This window comes from Ctenocephalides felis, unplaced genomic scaffold (assembly GCF_003426905.1).
Source record: "Ctenocephalides felis isolate EL2017-DRISC unplaced genomic scaffold, ASM342690v1 CF-g0.4_SCAFFOLD_03571, whole genome shotgun sequence".
Lineage (NCBI taxonomy): Eukaryota > Metazoa > Arthropoda > Insecta > Siphonaptera > Pulicidae > Ctenocephalides > Ctenocephalides felis.
In genome coordinates, this window is record NW_020539725.1 from 25,037,261 (window position 1) to 25,055,880 (window position 18,620).

Consider the following 18,620-nt stretch of genomic DNA (forward strand, 5'->3'; position numbering starts at 1 on the left):
GTATTACATTAGGGCATAACTCATTAATGAAATATTGAACTACGATTATTAACAGAATTATAAAGATAATATTGTTTTCGAAAAGCTCCCATGAAATGTAATTATATGCGAGTGTTTTATATTTATTATAATAATAGAATAGAGCAGAGCTTAAAAGATCATGAGTAGAAAGATTCACCACTAATATCTCAGAAACAAGTATAGATAGAAATTTTTTCACAGCAATATATGAAAGTTGAGAAAAAATTAGAAAAAAATTAGAAAAGTATTTTTTCTAGTTTTTCTGGTTAATATAATATGATAACAAAATGGCACAATATAATAATATAATGGCATAATATAATATCTCCTATATAATATAAAAACATCTATAATAGCTTATTTGCTTGAGGTAAAAAGAATCAACTGAATATTTACTTTGGCAAAACAATGATAACTAGTAAATAAAAAAACAGTTAAAAAAATACAAGAAACAAATTAAATTAAATTTATTTTCTTTCCAACTCTGTTAATGAATATTTTAGACAAAATATTAGATCAAGGTTATATACAGCGTTCTCTTCGTAAAAAAGTGCTCATAAAAATTATATTTTGCAATGGTTAAATATTGTAGCAATTATTTCGTAAGATGCCTTTGAAACTAAAAATAAAACAATGGATGTGTTTGCCCCCTGGCTGTCCCATTTCACCATGCCTATGTTGTAAAAACAAACAGTTTACAATATTTTTAAAAATTGTAAAAAAACATTTCTTTAATTAGGAATTAACTGAAAATTTGACTGAACATCGTATGATATTTGTTTATTTGATGAGTGATATATGTTGTGATGTAGTACACTTGGTTTAGACAGTATAATTACCTAGAACCAAATTAGACCTTTTTGCCTCTCCGAACTCTGTATTACATAAAATCAAAAACATCAAATAATATTTCAATAATAAATTCTATTCATTATAATTAGTTTTTAGATATCCCACGCAACAGCTCTTTGTGATATCATTATGCATCGAGTTTGAATTCAAAACCATATTTCAAGCTAATTAATTTTCATATTTAATTAATTAAAAAATCTTCTACATCAGTTTTTCCGCAATGAATCAGTTTTTTTTAAACGGTATAAAATTATACTTTGTGAGATAGTCCATTAATCATTTTCAAACTATTCTTTTACTCTTGTTTCATACAACGAACAGACTCTGATGTTATATTATGTATATATATTATATATATATATATATATATATATATATATATATAGGAAAATATAAAAAAATTACCGATATGGTAATATAATATTCTTAATTAACGCGTGCTTCCGACAGCTTATATAAAAGACCACGGTGGTCTGATATGCTCATAGAAATACATACATACATACATATATATATATATATATATATATATATATATATAGATGTGGATATATATATATATATCTATATATATATATATATATATATATAGATGTGGATATATATATATATATATATATATATATATATATATGCATTAAATTACTCCATACTTTAGAGAAGATTGGAAAATAAAGAATAATATGAAATTTTATTAAATAGGATTGACCAAATGATTTCGATTGTATTCCATTTTTTGAATCAACCTCTTGGTTACAGCAGTTAGAAAATGGATAATTAATTGTGTTCATTTAATTAATTGATGAACTCAACCCTATTTGTGTAGGTTTGAATTTCAATTAATTTATTTTTAAAATTATTTAATTTTTAAAAGGAAAAAAAGAAAGCTGAATCCTTTACTTTTCCAAAAATGATTTAAGTCGTGAAATGTATTTATTAAAGTATTTCAATTGCATTAAGATTTTATAGTGTCTTTACATAAAAATTTTTCGGACAGCCAAAAAGCATTTCGAATTGATAAAGAGTTGATGAACTCTTGAGCATACTTCTATTAAGACAATTTTCTCAAAAAGGTAAAACTGTTCGAAAGATTTTTAAATGTGAAAGGTTGTCGACTTTCACGATAAGGTAAAATACAAAGAATTAAAGTTGAGTTTTACAACACAGAAAGCTGAATGAAGGAAAATTAATTCAAGAATTTGGATATTTATTTACGAAAAATTAAAAACTTATGTTATACACAGAAAACAAATAAAAATAAATAAAACATTCTTATGAATGTATCAAGTCGGATGATTGATAGTGAAAACTTTGCGAGACTGCTATATTTTAAGTAACGCTTACGTATACTTTGTTTTACACATGGTAACACTTTCTGAAATAAATAGTTTAGTTTCAAAATTTCACTTAGATTTATATTTATATATCATGTTTATTCATAATTAAAAAGTAGATCAAGAAAGTAAAATTTATATTAAAACGAAGGTATCAATACTTTTATAACAAAGCGACATATTTTTCACGAATTTTATATTATCTTGAAAATTACTTTATTTTCATTATAATTTGCCTTGAATAGCTTTTATATAATTACTTGAAAACGTGAATTTAGGATAATATCAGTAGTTCATTTGCAATATTTTCGAAAAAAATAACGTTCTCTCTTGTTAATATTTACTTCAGAAAGTAACTTATATTTACCGAACAGTTTCTGCAAATAAAATCAAATCATCTGAAACGTAATATTCAACGTAAATAAAGGTAACATAAATAAAAGTAAAATGTTATGTTAAAAATATAGTTTCTTTTTATCTAATGTTATGTAAATGTAAAAAATTAAAATGTAAATTTAAATAAAATATTAATAATAATTACAATAATTTCATATATTTACGTATTAAACAAGACCTTGTTGTAGTATTTTTGTATCTCTGTAAATCATACACAATACATAGAGTTCCAATATCCCGTATAGGTGTTCTGAATATATATATATATATATATATATATATTTATATAAATATGCATGTATGAGGGTTTGTGTATGTTCTGTACAGACACGGTATATAAAAGTTCGGTGAGCTATTTTATTTAATGCGGAATGATAGGAGCAAAAAAACGATATATAGTTTGAAATTAATTTCCGCTTAAAGTTGGAAATGCTTTTTCCGAACATTCAAAAGCCCGACCTCATTCCATAATTCTCTATTTTTCACTCATTATGTGAATTTCATATCTGCACGCATCAATAAATGCTGAAAATTACGCTTTCATCAAAACACAATTACATTCCTAGGATAAAATTCTTTCTCAAGTTCTACAGACATACAAAGCTGAGATATCGAAAACAGTTAGACTTTGTTTCAAGACCTTCACTAATAATTAAGAAATAGTTTCGAGACAAGTTTTGTTTAATTGAACTCTAATTCGCTTTAATTGTATAAAATGAAATAAATTAAATACTAGCCGATTCTAATCTGAATAATTTGATAAATCTATTCGATTTTTATGTGATATAAGCAAGTTATGTAAACAATTGTCACAAATAATAAATAAATATAAATATTTAAAAACATATAGATTTTTAAGGATCTGACCTAAAATAGATGTTATGGAATAATAATAGATTTATATATGAAATATTTCAAATATATATTAAAATAAGCTCATCAATTTATGCAAATAATTAGCATGTTTTGGGTCTAAAGCTCCCAAATCAAGTTCAAGCACAAAACTATAATTTTAAACAGAAATTTCATATATTTCATACGTTTATATGATATAGAACTAATTAAACGATAATTTATGCTCGTAGTGCTTGGAAAGTTAAGATATCGATTTCATAGTAAAGTAATTAACTAAGCAGGTGTATGAAATGAAATTGCAAGCTCACTATATATTTGTGTATAATAAATCAAAAATATTACTACTTTACTTTACTTTGAAACAATTTTTTTAATAAAAACTAGATAACACCATTAGTTATTTTACTGGAGATAATCTTGATATATGGTTTTAATATGGTAAAGATTTGGCATTAATTTTAAATATATATTTCATATTCAAAACATATTATTGATATAATATTTATCATTTTGGTCGATTATTTCAAATTAGCAGTAAGTTCTTCAATTTGCTACTGTCTATCTAATAAATAAAGAAATTACACGAATCATCCTAAATCGATCGTGAAAAGTTTAGAACATATTGTAAAATTGCATATCACTTGCTTTTGAAAATCTGTTTTCATGTTTCAAGATTGCAGTTTCTAAATATCTTACGATATTTTGCTGTGAAAAGTTTTGCAAGTCACGGGTTATTATATATTTATTGCAAATGACTAATGATTCAATGTGTAACAAGCTTTTTAAGTTGAGCTTTTACTAATTTTTTTTGCAAAATACCAACTATCACAAAAACAGAACACTTATTAACTTTCCGTAGGTTAAGTTATTGTAATCATCCAAAAATAGAAATTGAAAATTATTTCGAAATTTTTTTTCAATTTTTTTTTATAAAAAAAACTTTTTTTATATATCGAAAGTAATTCAGATTTTAATTTTGGCTAAAGTTTTAAAGCTCACTTATATACTTTGAAAAAATAATTTTAACTTTGTAATTCAGTTTATATAACTCTTATAAATATTAGACAAAGTTACAGTATTTATAATAATCTATATGAAAACGTTTAATATTTCTCGACCATTTCGTTACGGTACGGGAAGTACCAGCAATTTGCCTTAAGGCACAATGCCATGTACCCCACTATTTTTTTTAAATTACTTAAACTAAAAAAAAAAATCGTACACGTTATTAAATTATTTGTACGCAACACCAAACTTCTACTCCAAGAGAATTTTATATTAAAGTTTATAGTAAGAGTGAGAGTAGTAAAAATTCTTCAAAACTACTTTAGGAAAATTCCACGTTATTTATCTTGCTTTATATTATTTTAGTTTCTTGACCAGGACATTTGCAGAAATCCTGCTAATAAAAAAGCGTCCATTTCAAATAAAATGCGGATGTAAAAAGCTTAACGATATATTACAGTAATCATTTAGAATGACCTGAAACATTTTCTTTCAGAGCGGATTTATAAATAAGGTTTAATCATGTTACAATAGAAATATACGTATATATATATATATATATATACATTATTGAAATTTATTTATATATTTTTTGCTATATAGAAGGTTTCTAGAGAGAACTAGTGGTAGATGACATTGCGCGTTCAGTCAAATTGTTAAAACTCTGCCTTTTTAAAAATACAACATTACAAATCAGTTTATTAAAAAAAAAAATTTAAATTCCAGAATTAGAATCTGAAAATATAAAATAATCCAAGCATTTCGGAATTTTTAAAACGTATATATATATATATATATATATATATATATATATATATATTAAAGTTTGGTCGACAGTTTTTAAAGATGTAATAAAAATATAGATAGTATTGATTTTTAAAAAACACAAACATGACTATTCGAACAACTTTCTAAAATTTACTAAACTGATATTTGTTAAAACTATTCTATAACTTCTGAGAAAATGACTAATAAAAAGCTATTTTATTTTTAATACAAGTGAGATAATAATTACATAAATTCCCTATGAAATTAATAAAACCATAAAATTGATTTGGCATATTGCATAAGCCGTATCATATTTAAACAACAGAAAAATTAATTTTATCTTTAATTCGTATTTAAAACATTTTATTATTATACTGAAATCGGGATATTATTCAATTCCATGATGAAGCTTTAAATTATATAAATTTTCTATTTATTCATACTTTTCACTGCATGCAGAAATAAAATAATTTCCATTCACAGCAGATTTGCATTTTTACTATATTAATTTGCAATAATCCGCTATGGTAAAATCGTAATCCTATTTATGTGTTTGAACGTAATATAAATAAAAATTCGAATTTTAAACTAGATGATTCTTTTAATTCCAATTTAACCGACAACTATTTAAAAATAAAAAAAAATATAAAAACACATTAAAATAAGGGTAAGTTTGTTCACACGCTTTCTACACGTTGAAGATTTTTTCTAAGCAAAGAGAAACATGAAAAATTCAGAAATGATATTTTTTTGACGTTTTATATTTAAAACTCCTGACTCTGCACAGCAAATTCTTAGTGTTTTGACAATTTTCTATGAAGAAGTTTTATATAAAGAAAAGTAAATTTTATCGGTGAGGTGATCACTTTATTAATAAATTGAAAAAGGAATCTTCATAAAATATAATATGTTTTTTACTAAATCTTCAATTCGTAATTTACTCATGTTAATGTGAAGTTTTTGTGCTACTCATATGAATCTTAAGACTCCTATAAGTTGTTATAATAATTTTTAACAACGTGTCTTTTTCAGAAGGCAACCCAAAGGTAGGCAAATAATTACAAAGTTTTGGATTTAATAATCTCTATGAATTTCAAAAATATTTTATATTCGTTTAAATTGAATTTTATCGATATATAAAACTAGAAATAAAAATAAAAAATACAAACTTAAATACTAGTTTTATTTGTATTGGCAGCGAGCATCCGACTTTGTGTAAAGAATGGCCATATTTTCAGTTAGTTCAAATAAATGCATGAAGTATTCCAATATGTAAATATATATCGAGTAGTATAACGAGTCTATACACTGCATATACAAATCAAAGAAAAACGTATATATATATATATATATATATATACATATATATATATATATGTATATATGTATATATATATAAATATTTATAAAAATAACCAAAAATATGGTATTGTTACAAGATTTCTTAAAATTCGTGTGGTTCTTTCATAAAGATTATTTCCATTTTTATATATAAATTGCTTCAATGTACTTGTATTTTTGCTGCGTATTACGTTTGTTCCAAGTTATTTCAGCATAATGACAAAAATGTAAATAAACGACAAATTAAAAAAAACGCCATTAATTTTTAAGTGCTTTCGCATTTTTATATTCTCAAGCTGCAGAAATAAAATGCCGAGCATCTCTTCTTATGGAAATGAACATTCGTGAAGTTTACAAAATTAATCCGTTCGCATACAACAATATTTTTTAACGGTTTTAAAAAGAGGCAAAATGGCATATGCACGTAATTTGAATGATAATAAACTAAATCTATTTAATATAAAGTATAAGTCAGTGTTTTCTCAAATAATTGTTTCCTAGAGCTCATTTACAGATACTCGTATTATTATAATAACTTGGATAAATATCGAGCTAAAATCGATTTCGGTGGCGCATTTTATTTATATAAATATAATTCCAATAATGAAAATGTATGATCTAAAACAACAACAAAAAACAAAAAAAACAACAAAAGCTTTGTACTATTAGGTTTTTTAAATCTACCTCATTGAAAACGTCATCGTTAAAATTACCGCTTGGCAAATGATGATACTACATATCACATTGTATTATTTAATAAAAATCTGATTGTTATTCCACAAATTTACAAATATTTTTATTTTCATTTATATTATAAAAAATATTTTAATTAAGAATTTAGTTACGCCAAATACAATACACTTATTAGTTAAACCGTTATTTTCGAACTGATTCATTCTATATAATCGTAATATGTGAACAAAGTTATGTAAAATAATCTTTATAATATAAGATTTACAACCTGGATAATGTTTTATGTTTTTGTATTTGTCACAATAGCTTAAAATAAAATACTACAGTTATTTATAAATAAAAACGTGTTTTTCATGTGATATATTTTATATCACATGAAAAACGTTTTGTGTATAGGTATTATAGATACTTTAGTAATACCTAATATTAATTTTTTTTTAATTTTCAACTGACATCAGAGAGGATTTTTGGACATGAACCTCTAATTTACTTTTTTCTATTTTGTCTCACAAGTCACTTTTCTCAATGTTGCCGCCTATATGATTCCCACATTATTTGGGAGTGATGTGGCAACACAAGTTGGCTTTGGAGATCAGAGATTTTAATACAGTTTTATACTTTTTAAATAAATTTATTTTTGATATATTCACTTCCAAAAAATACAATCTATATCTTATGAAGATGTAATATTCACAATGAATGATGCAAATATTTATTGATGAAACTTTTAACTATGAATGTATAAAAATAAAATAGATATAATAAATAATGAAGGCGCTTACGAATATTCATGCCACTAGATGAGTATCTCTTAAATATGCAATTCTCTAATAAATATTAATTTGATCTTCATTAACATCTTTAACTTACAAAGTCTGTGCAGCAAGAATACGTAATGAAGGAATTACGGTCGAAGTAAAATAATAATGCAATAGCAAATTCTTCGCTTGAAGATGTTTTATACGTTTTATTCCCACATATCTGCATACAAATTACTTTTACGAGAATTTTGTATGTATTTTTAGACAGTTTTACAAAATGACTTGAAGAGGAATAAGTAAAATGTCAATTATAAATCAAATTGATAACAAAATTTGTAATTTTTTAATTTATTATATTCTAAATATTCAAGTGTATAATAAATACTATTTTTTTTAACTTACACGTTTTTTGGTCAAACTGTCATATTCTTTTCGTGTGGTTTAGGCTTAAAGGCACGCTGGTAAAAAAGTCCTCCACCAATATCTCAAGCAAGCAAAGTTAGAATTTTTTTAAAAACAATATTTGTAAGCCATCGCCTCTAATTAAGATCAACAACAATGTTTAAAAATCCATAAAAATAGCATTTTCTTCCGTTTTTTGGCAGTGAGCGCTGTTGTTTAGTTTATGAGACCTTAAAATAAGTTTCACGTCTACGTTCTTTAATTCTTTAATAAGATGTATTGTTAATTGTAAGTTAATTTTAACAGATGTTAAAATATAACTTTCATAATAGCTTACGTGTCGGTGGGGTAAAAAGGACCAACTAAACATTTACTCTGAGAAAGGTCTAAACTTTTTTAAATATTTCTAAATATTTTTTTACAGGAAATAAATTAAATAAATAGTTATTCCAATACTGTTGAAAAATATGTCTGATAAAATACCGGTATAGAACCTTGTGTTATCTTTGTGAAAAATGTGCTAATAAAATATATATTATTTGGTTAAATATTGTAAATATTATTTCGTAAAATCCCTTTAAAATTAAAAATAAGACAGCGGACGTGTATGTACCTTGCCTTCATCATTGTACACCGCATGTGGAGTAAAAAGGACCAGGTGGCAGATTGTGAAAAAACAGCAGAACAATATTTATTCAATAATGAATCAGCTGGGAGTTTTACTGAACATAATTAGATTAGTTTTTTGTTTGATATGTGTTATTTGTTGTGATATATAATTCGTTTGGTTTTCACGATATTATTGATCAAAGTCAAGTTAGATTGGATTATCATTTACCAATTTTTTTTAACGGAAAGTTTATATAAGTAAGAGTAAAGCAAAATACCACGAAGTCTTTTCATTTATTTATATAAATAAAAGAATGCCTGAAAATTCCTTGTTGGTACCTTCTTATATCTTTTATTATGCTTAATGCTTTAATGAATGGCGGACTAATCTCTGTCATAAATATGCAAATTTCACTTACCATGGTCGGATAACATACCATATTTCTCAAATGAGAAGATGTTTATTATATAATTCTTTAATAAAATTTTTATATAATCCTTGTTTATTTAGTTAAAAAAATAAAAATAATTTCATAAATATCGTCTATAATACACCAGAAACTTATTTGTGTCGATTCAATTAATTCAATAAGTCCATTCAAAATGTAAAAAATATTATCAGTATAAAAAACTGGCTTTACGTTTGTCTATATCGTTCTTTTAGAATTATTCGAATATTTAATAAAATGTTATTGTACTTGAAATTAAAAACGAATGTCTTACTAGATTCTTATTTCTAATGAGAAGCTAAAGAAATGAGAATGCAAAACTGTGAAATTTTATATAAAACTACTACTATACGTTCAAATGCAATAAACGAGGTAAATATGAACATCCTCGATAGATCCAACAGAAATTAAATTGCATTACTGTTTTAACTGTAATTTAAATGCAAAGCCAATACTTGTAGTTCTCTGAGAAATATTTCATTATGTACACTTTTCACAGCTGACATATAGCATCATCTTTTTGAATTTAGGTGTATTTTGTAAGTTCTGAGCTTGCAGTTTTTTTCTGAATCTATTATTTTCTAAAGTTTTTATAATTCACCATATCATATCTCATAATCAATATTACATTAATATAATAACATCGTAAACATGATTAAACAATTTAAATTATATTAATTTATTATTATTGAGAATAATAATATCACATTAAAGTTTTCGATGGTTCGATAATGATAGAAGTTAAATCAATTTCTATATCCAAAATACTTCGAATCCTTGTCCATAAGCCGTTTCTCATTAAGAATTTAATTATTTTACTTTATAATACAGGTTGGATTAATTTATTTCAAAAGATGATCCATTATCACAAAAGCTCATATTATTAATGCCTTTGATCAATATTTGCTAGAATATTGGTAAATGGAATATTTGCTCATTAAAGTGGCAAAAATCAAAATTATATTCTAAGTCATATTTCAGATCTTTTAGTATTTTTGTCAAGATTTGTTGAAAAGTTTTTTTCGAAAAAGAAAAATTTTGATGAAAAGTTTTTTTAATAAATATCCTAACATCCTGAAAAATTCTAAAGCTAAAATACGTAGCATAATTATAAAAACAATATTGAAATTCGAAACAAGGCCGAATCAAATTTTGAAAGTATACTGTCAATTATAAAAGTAGCTAAATCCCAATTATTATTGGTTGAGTTTATTAAAAACACATATCAAGAATTATTTCCAACTTTTCAGCAAAATACCATTTAGTTTCATCAAATACTGAAGTTTTTGAAAAATGAATAAATAAAAAGAAAGTTATTTTATGTAGGAAAAGTTAATATTAATAAATACTAAATATCAGGAGGAGAAATGTTTTCCGGAGACAAAATATGGAAAAAGTACGTGTGCGTGCGTATGTGCATGAAAATAGACTTTTGACCTTTCATCACCATTTAAAAAAAATAGCTGAACTGAATTATAATATTTACAGGCCATTCATAATTCCAAAAGAAACATTATAAAAATCAATCAAATTCTAACCAGAATTTGTGACGAATCATATGTACGCTCTTCGATGTTTTGTAGGTAGCTGATTACAGTTGACGTCCACACTTAAATAAATACAATTTTCGAACATGAAATAGCTAGTATGAAATGCGTTAAATATTTAAATGATTGTATACATTTACAGATATTGTAATTATATTTGAAACGCCAATTGGTATATATTCATTTTTTAGTTAAAGCAAAAATGTTAATTATGCTTACGTACCGAATAATTAATGCATTTTGCGTTAAGACAAAATGCTACTTACAACTAATTATACCATTTTTTTTATAGGAATATAATTATTTTCACTTAGTAACTTTTTAGTCATTTTTAAAATTGCACACAATCTGAAGAAGAGCGCCTCGTGAAAATAAAAAGCATATATAACCTATATCATCAGCCATTGTGTTTCCTGATGGAAAATGCAAATAGAAGACTTCTCATCTAATTCCGCATACACAAATTCCCAGAACGTGAGTTTTCAGATACAAAGACATAAAAGCACCATGGGATGTCAGCAACTTATGTACCCACTTGTATCAGAGAAGACAAATGCTTTAGGTTAGAATCATTATCTTGAATCGCAAAGATATGTGAAACAATGCTAGTATCGTTTTCCAAAACATAATTTCACTTCAGATAAAATCTGGATGTTTGAAATGAGAAAACAAGGAGCAATAATTTTTCAACAAGAATTAAATTAAATTAACATTGCATGGGATGGTAAAGTATATAAAATCGAGGGAATTTGGCATTGATTTGCCATGAAAGTACCTTACAGGTTTTTTAAGGAACTCTGGAGTGATTACATCTCAATATGTTTTTACTATTTATTTATTATCATTTTATATTGTTTACACCTTAGCCATGGTAAAAGTTCAATGGATCATTTTTACCCCACCGATGTGTGAGCTTATATAGAGGATATATATAAAAAACTCTTGAACTTAAAATGAACAATGTAGAATTAAATAAGTTATTTGAAACAATTAAATAAGTTATTCCTACAAAATATTTCAAGATCTTGTAAATTAAAGAACAGTGTTCTCAACCAAAATAACTAATAACGAAAGAAAATATTTTTGTTATAGATTTTCAAACATTTTCGTTTTCAAATATTGTTGTTTAAAAATTCCTAACTTTACTCATTTTTTAAAAATCGTATTTGGACCCTACAATATATCCAATACACATTTTCAACCACCAGATGTCTATTTCTAGAAAAGTTTTTGTCCGTAGAAAAAATTTCTGTGAAATTACTGATAGTTTGTTCTGTAAAAATAAAAGTCGAAAATGTTTGAACCAATTACATTGTCGTTTTCTACTTTTTTTCAATTCTTTTTGCAATTCCATTAGTATTTCATAAGGCGTCAATTGTTAGTATGAAGCAATGTAACTTTAGGAGTTATAACTGGTATAGTGGTTTATAAAGTAGTATAAAACTCAATATGAATACATATATTTAAGATATATTTTTTTAAACTAATGGACTCCAATAATATCTTCTTTATGGTATTTTGTGCTTTATAAGTATTTTATTGGTATAAATTAAGTAGTATAGTGATATATATTTAATGGTGTGGAAAATAACATGAATATAAATTCTCTTAATGTTTTTAACGTTGAGTTACGATTTTGTAGATTTTTATATTGATGTGATAAAATGAGAGTTAAGTGATAAGCTAAAGTGGTAACTTTATAACCTTTATAAAATTTTCATTAGTATAGAATCATAAGAGTGGTATATAAAAAAGTATATGAAATAATATGAATTAGATTTTAAAATTCTTCAAATTGATGATATGTAATCTTAACAATATATCTTATATATCAGATTGGGATTTAAAGATTTTTTATTGCTATACAACTATTGAAGTCAACCGGTATTTGGTATATTGAGAGGTATTATATATAAAACAATATGAATACTAATTTTAGCGATCAAAAAATCTCATAAATTGATAAAATATAATTTCAAATATAATTTTATAATTAACCTCCCATTAATCATCAAACACATTGTAATTGTTATTGTTGTATATTTACATAATAATTTTGTAGCAACCCATATATATGTTTACATCAATCAGTTTTTTTTTTCTTTTTCAAGTCCTTTCTCATAAGAAATAATTTTTATTATCAAAAAATTATGATCTTCAGAAACTTATCGGAATTTGTTGGATTTTACTTATCAGATTTACTTCGCATAATCCAGTTTCTAAATATTTTAAGTTCTGAATAAATTCGGATACTTCATATTGAATTTTTGAGCACCAAATGACAATTTTTCACTAAGATTGTTTCTTAAAAATCAATAACAGCTTTGTCTATTTATTCCAATTGCATGAATATTATAATATTATGTAGAATCCGGATAATAAAGCATTTTCTATAGCAAAATTTTATGAAAAAGTCTTACTTTATTTTGTGACGAAGTTATAGTTATAAAGCAAACATAAATAAATAGCAATAATAATTTTCTCTTAAGTGCAATAAAAGAAACTAGATTTGTTTATACGTTATATATATATAGAAACATTTTCCCGTTAGTGCTGAAAATTTTAGTACGGATTTTAAAGATATATAACAAATCCTGTGCAATAAAATTTTTACACTCATATATGAAAATAGATAATGGCTGTAATAATTTATGCTTTTATTATTATACATACTATTCCATGTGTAATAATAATCTTTATATTGTCTTTAATAAACTTTTATAACTCTTCAGGGAAGCTGTTAAACCATTTTAGTTTTGCGATTGCGTCATAGTAGCATAATAAAGTTCTAGTCATTCGCTTTTTGAGATAAACTTTATATCTCTAAATCAAAATTAATCTAAATTTAATTCTATATATGCAGGCAAAATTATTGTAATGAACAAATTAAGTTGCTTCTGCTAAAATTCTGCAATTATAGTTGGCTAATGAGTTAAAATTTATCACAAAATGCGAAATCTATATCAATTTATATAGATAAAAACTTCAATGGATCACATTTTGATTGTATACGTCTCAAATTTTAAGAAACTGTTGTATGGAATATATTTATGTTTTACTATGGATGAAGAAAATGTCTTGAATTCTAAGAAAAATAATAAGACTTCTTGGCATGAGATCGATGCTTGCTGAGATAATGATATTGCTTTTACAATCAAATAATTCAAAAGACAAGTAAGGACATTTTTGATTCTATACAGCTTGAATACCTAGACTTTACAAAAAATTGCTAATAAATATAAAAAATCTAAATTAACCGTTTTAAACATAAATAATCATAGATAATCAAAACCAAAGTAGAATGACTGAAAGAATTTAAATTCAGAAACTCAAAAAAGTGACAAAATTTGCAGAAAAAATTAATAAATTAAGTTCAAAAGTAATAATACAGTATTCATACTTATGGAGCATACAGTATGAGAAAGTACAATGTTAGTATTAAAAAAATATAATAGAGTTCACTTCACAAAGTTGGTAATATTATTATTTAGCACGTTTTATTAGTCAAAATGTATTAACATAATTACGTTTCTAAAAATACTTTTCAAGATTTTTTTTCGACTCGTGATATATCAAAATATCAAATCAGATCTAAAATAGAATATAAAATACGGATACTGTTTTTAGTTATAATAGAATTATAATGTTACTAAAAAAAGGTGAAATTTTGGAAATCGTATTAGATGTGAAAATAGGGAGATTAATAGAAAAGTAAATATATATAATAAATGTCTATTCATAAAACTTTTCTTCCTTATTTAAAAATATTATTTTCCATTCAAATCCATTCGATATTTCCAAGCCCGTAAGTGAGAAAATATCCCGTTTTATAGAAAATATATGCAATACGATAACATTTATTTTGCAAAGTTATATTAAGTGTTTTGTAACAGATTTTTTACATAGAACCACAAACACATACACATTCAACTGGGATACCTAAAGTTTATATTGAGAAAACTTTTTTAATATAAAAAATACATTATCTTCCTTAGAGAACCGGCAAAGTTGCCTAAATGTATCAAACATGTAGGAATAAGGGTACGATTGTCGTTACATTATTTAATTATGGTAACATAACATTGGTAACAATGTTGTATTTAATTTATACAGATATCCAGAAATTGAATTAGTTTATTGAAAGTTCCGTATAATAATTTATTGTTCGAAAAATATGCGTATAGATCAACATTCTATGAGGAATATATGTGGTAAAAAAATGTGGTAAAATTTAAGGGCTTCTTCATTGCTTAGTAAAAAATGCTCATATTTTTAAAACTGGTAAACTAAAACTTATTATTTGTTGGAATAATAACAAAAGTTAAATTAATTGTATTGGGTAGGTTTGATTTCGTTAAAAAATAAATACAACAGAATGCGATTGAAAAATAATTAATTTATTGCATTATGATTAATTTTATATAACATAGCTAGCCTTTTCAAAGCCCAATCCATCGCAAGCGCCCTTACCGTGTGACTTTGGGAAAAAGTGCCACTATGCAACCAGACCAAAATCTTTTTCGTGGCAAGTAAGATTTACAAAATTCTTTTTATTTTTATACTATATCATTAATTGCAACATAGTTTTATCAACGTTAGTCCACTCTATGTACCTAATATTGTCAATATAATTTTCCTCAAAAATATTTTCTAATTCTGTGATCAAATTTTCTAGGCCAGGACACTGGGAGCACTTTCCAAAATAACAATTAGATACTACTACATATTTTAGATAATATATTTATTTTTCCTCAGTAACGAAATTGTAAAATATTTTAGTTAAAAATAGTACTTGTACTCATTTAATACGCGCTATGCGCCTTTCAAACGGACGAGCGGCGCGACTTTCCCTCGAAAACATTTAATATCTTCCGATGTAACAGCCATCCCATCAAATTGTAAAAATAATTTTTAAGTAGATAAAAAAAGACACAATATGGTTTTTTACGCAATCGATTTAAGTTGGGGCGCCCGTATGTAAAACCAATGTTAACAATCAATGGTTATTATTGTTAAAATAATTGCAAAAACATTATTTTTTTTAAATTACTTCAAAGTTGAGTTCATAATGAATATAATAACAAAAAACAATACTGATCTGATCAACACAACTGAAGATAATTAACATAATGCAAAGGAAGATCATAAAAATTGAGAAAATCGGCAATATTTCAATCGTAAATATCAACGAAAAAAAATTTTTGCCGGCAAAATCCTGAAATACGTGTCAAATGATTTTATATACAATATCTATAAAAAAAAATTCAGCTAATTCTAAAATGTCACTTTTTTTTTACCAAAATCCGCCAGATTTGTAAAAGAATGACCCATATATGTATTATTTCTTATCTTGTAATGTGTTTCAAATTTAAATTTGAAAACTTTTAAGTTTTAAAAATATTTCTATTAAAACGTTTTAAACGCAAGTAGAATCAATAATAATAGGACTCTACAGCATTCATTTTGTAATGGATGACTCAATCAAAGAAATTTAAAGTTGTCAAAAAAATGAACTTCTACAAAATTCAATTTATGCATGTCTTTTTTAAAACCATATTTTGTTTAATATAGTTGAATCATAATTAATTTATTTATAGTATTTTGCTATATAGAATAGATTTTATAGCCAATGGCTTCTCTGTCTACTAATAACATCAAAATAAATAATTCACTAATACGAATTATTATATAAATGTAGATTCGAGTTTCTGCTTTATTTTAGTATACCTACAATGATTTTGTAGTATTATAAAATAATCTGCTGATATAAAAAATATTAATTGTAAATGTTAAAAGGGCATATTTTTTATTTTGTTTTGCTGTTGTATAATTATTCACGTAGTCTCATCTATTGAAAAATGCAAAGATATTAACATATAAAACAACTATTTGAAAAAATATGTAGCAATCGTAAACTTGATCATTATATATGCATTGGTAAAAAAAAATTCAAAAAAATCGAATAATAATAAATAATAAAAATAGTTTTTTCTAAAGAAAATTAATTTTATTAGAATTATTTTTTTATTAATGTTGAATAATCTTTTGCGTTTATTACATGCATTATGTTTATTGAATTACATGCAGAGGCTCAATAAATGGATTGCACATAAACGGAATAAAATATTGATTCTAAGAAATATCATTTCAAGAAAAACCGTAAAAAGTAAATGTCCTTAATAAAATGCTCTTACAACATAGTTAACAGATATGCATCCCTTCTATATCAATATAGTTGATTAGCTAGAACTAGTTGTATCAAAATTTTAATTTGGCGACTCAATTATTCTTTTTAATTCAGAAAGCAGTTGGAATTCTTTTCCTAATATAGAAGTGCAGGTGCTATAACCTTATCCCTGCTAGCAAACCACATGTGACTCGTCGAGACCCTTTATGGGATTCATTTCATTAACTTTTTTTTTTTTTTTTTTTTTTAAACTTTATTACTAATTATTTTTTCTTTTTATCTTACATACTACATATATTTTACTTTTTCTTTACATATTTTTACTGTTTATTACATTTTTCTTTACTAATACTTCTTCCAAAGGCAGGTCCGTGGGTTGAGTTGAAAATGCACTCAATGATGGTTGCACGATGTCAGAGCCTTTACATTTTTCTGTTGTATAGGGATACAAATCGACTTCCTTTTTGTATTTCAAAGCGATACAATCTTAGTACCTCTTTACTTCCAAGTGGCATGTTGCCGCTACAGCTATGCCCACGAAAGGCCATTTTCACTTGAAAACATATTTGAAATCTATGATTTCAAGTGAAAATTTGGTATCAAGCTGCTTTGATACCGAACCGACCGAGGTTGGATTCGAACCCGGGACTAGGATTTGCTAGCCCACGTTCTTACCACGGGACCACGGCCGGCCCTAAACTCGGACATGAATCCTCAGGCTATGGAGTACATATGTATAAATATATATCCGGAATGTAATACAAGATTTCGAACTCATGGTTGAGTCTCTATTATGTGAAAATAGAAGAAAATAACACAATTTAATATGAAGCAACTTCCTCATTGTTAAAGTCATATATTTTTAAACAGATATCGGAACTTAATAGTCCTATAAGCTTTTCTATGCTGTGCTAATTTGACTTAATACTAGTCTGTTCAACATATGGCAACCCAAACAATTGCCTTATATCTGTAAGATTATAAAATTACTGTTGAATGTCGAATATTTTTATTGGTGCAGCAATGCCGGGTGAGGGCTATTTTTCACTTGCAAACATATTACTATCCAAATTTCTAAGTGAAAATCATTGTCACTACTGCTTGACAACAGGCTGCTAATAAAAGTTATCAAACAGAGATGAGACAGCTGTTTGGATTTCCATCTGTTAAACCTACGCAGTATTAAGTCAACTAAGCCAAATAGTTTATGAGACTCTTCGAGTCTGATTGTTATTCAAAACAATATAGTGGTGTATGGCATCGTGCTTTAATGCAAATTGCTGGAAACTGCTTCGGTACCGTAATCTATTATTTGAAGAATACTAAATTTTTCCAAATATATTATTATAAATACAGTAACTTCTATTATTAATATTTTATAGACTAAATAAAAGAGTTTA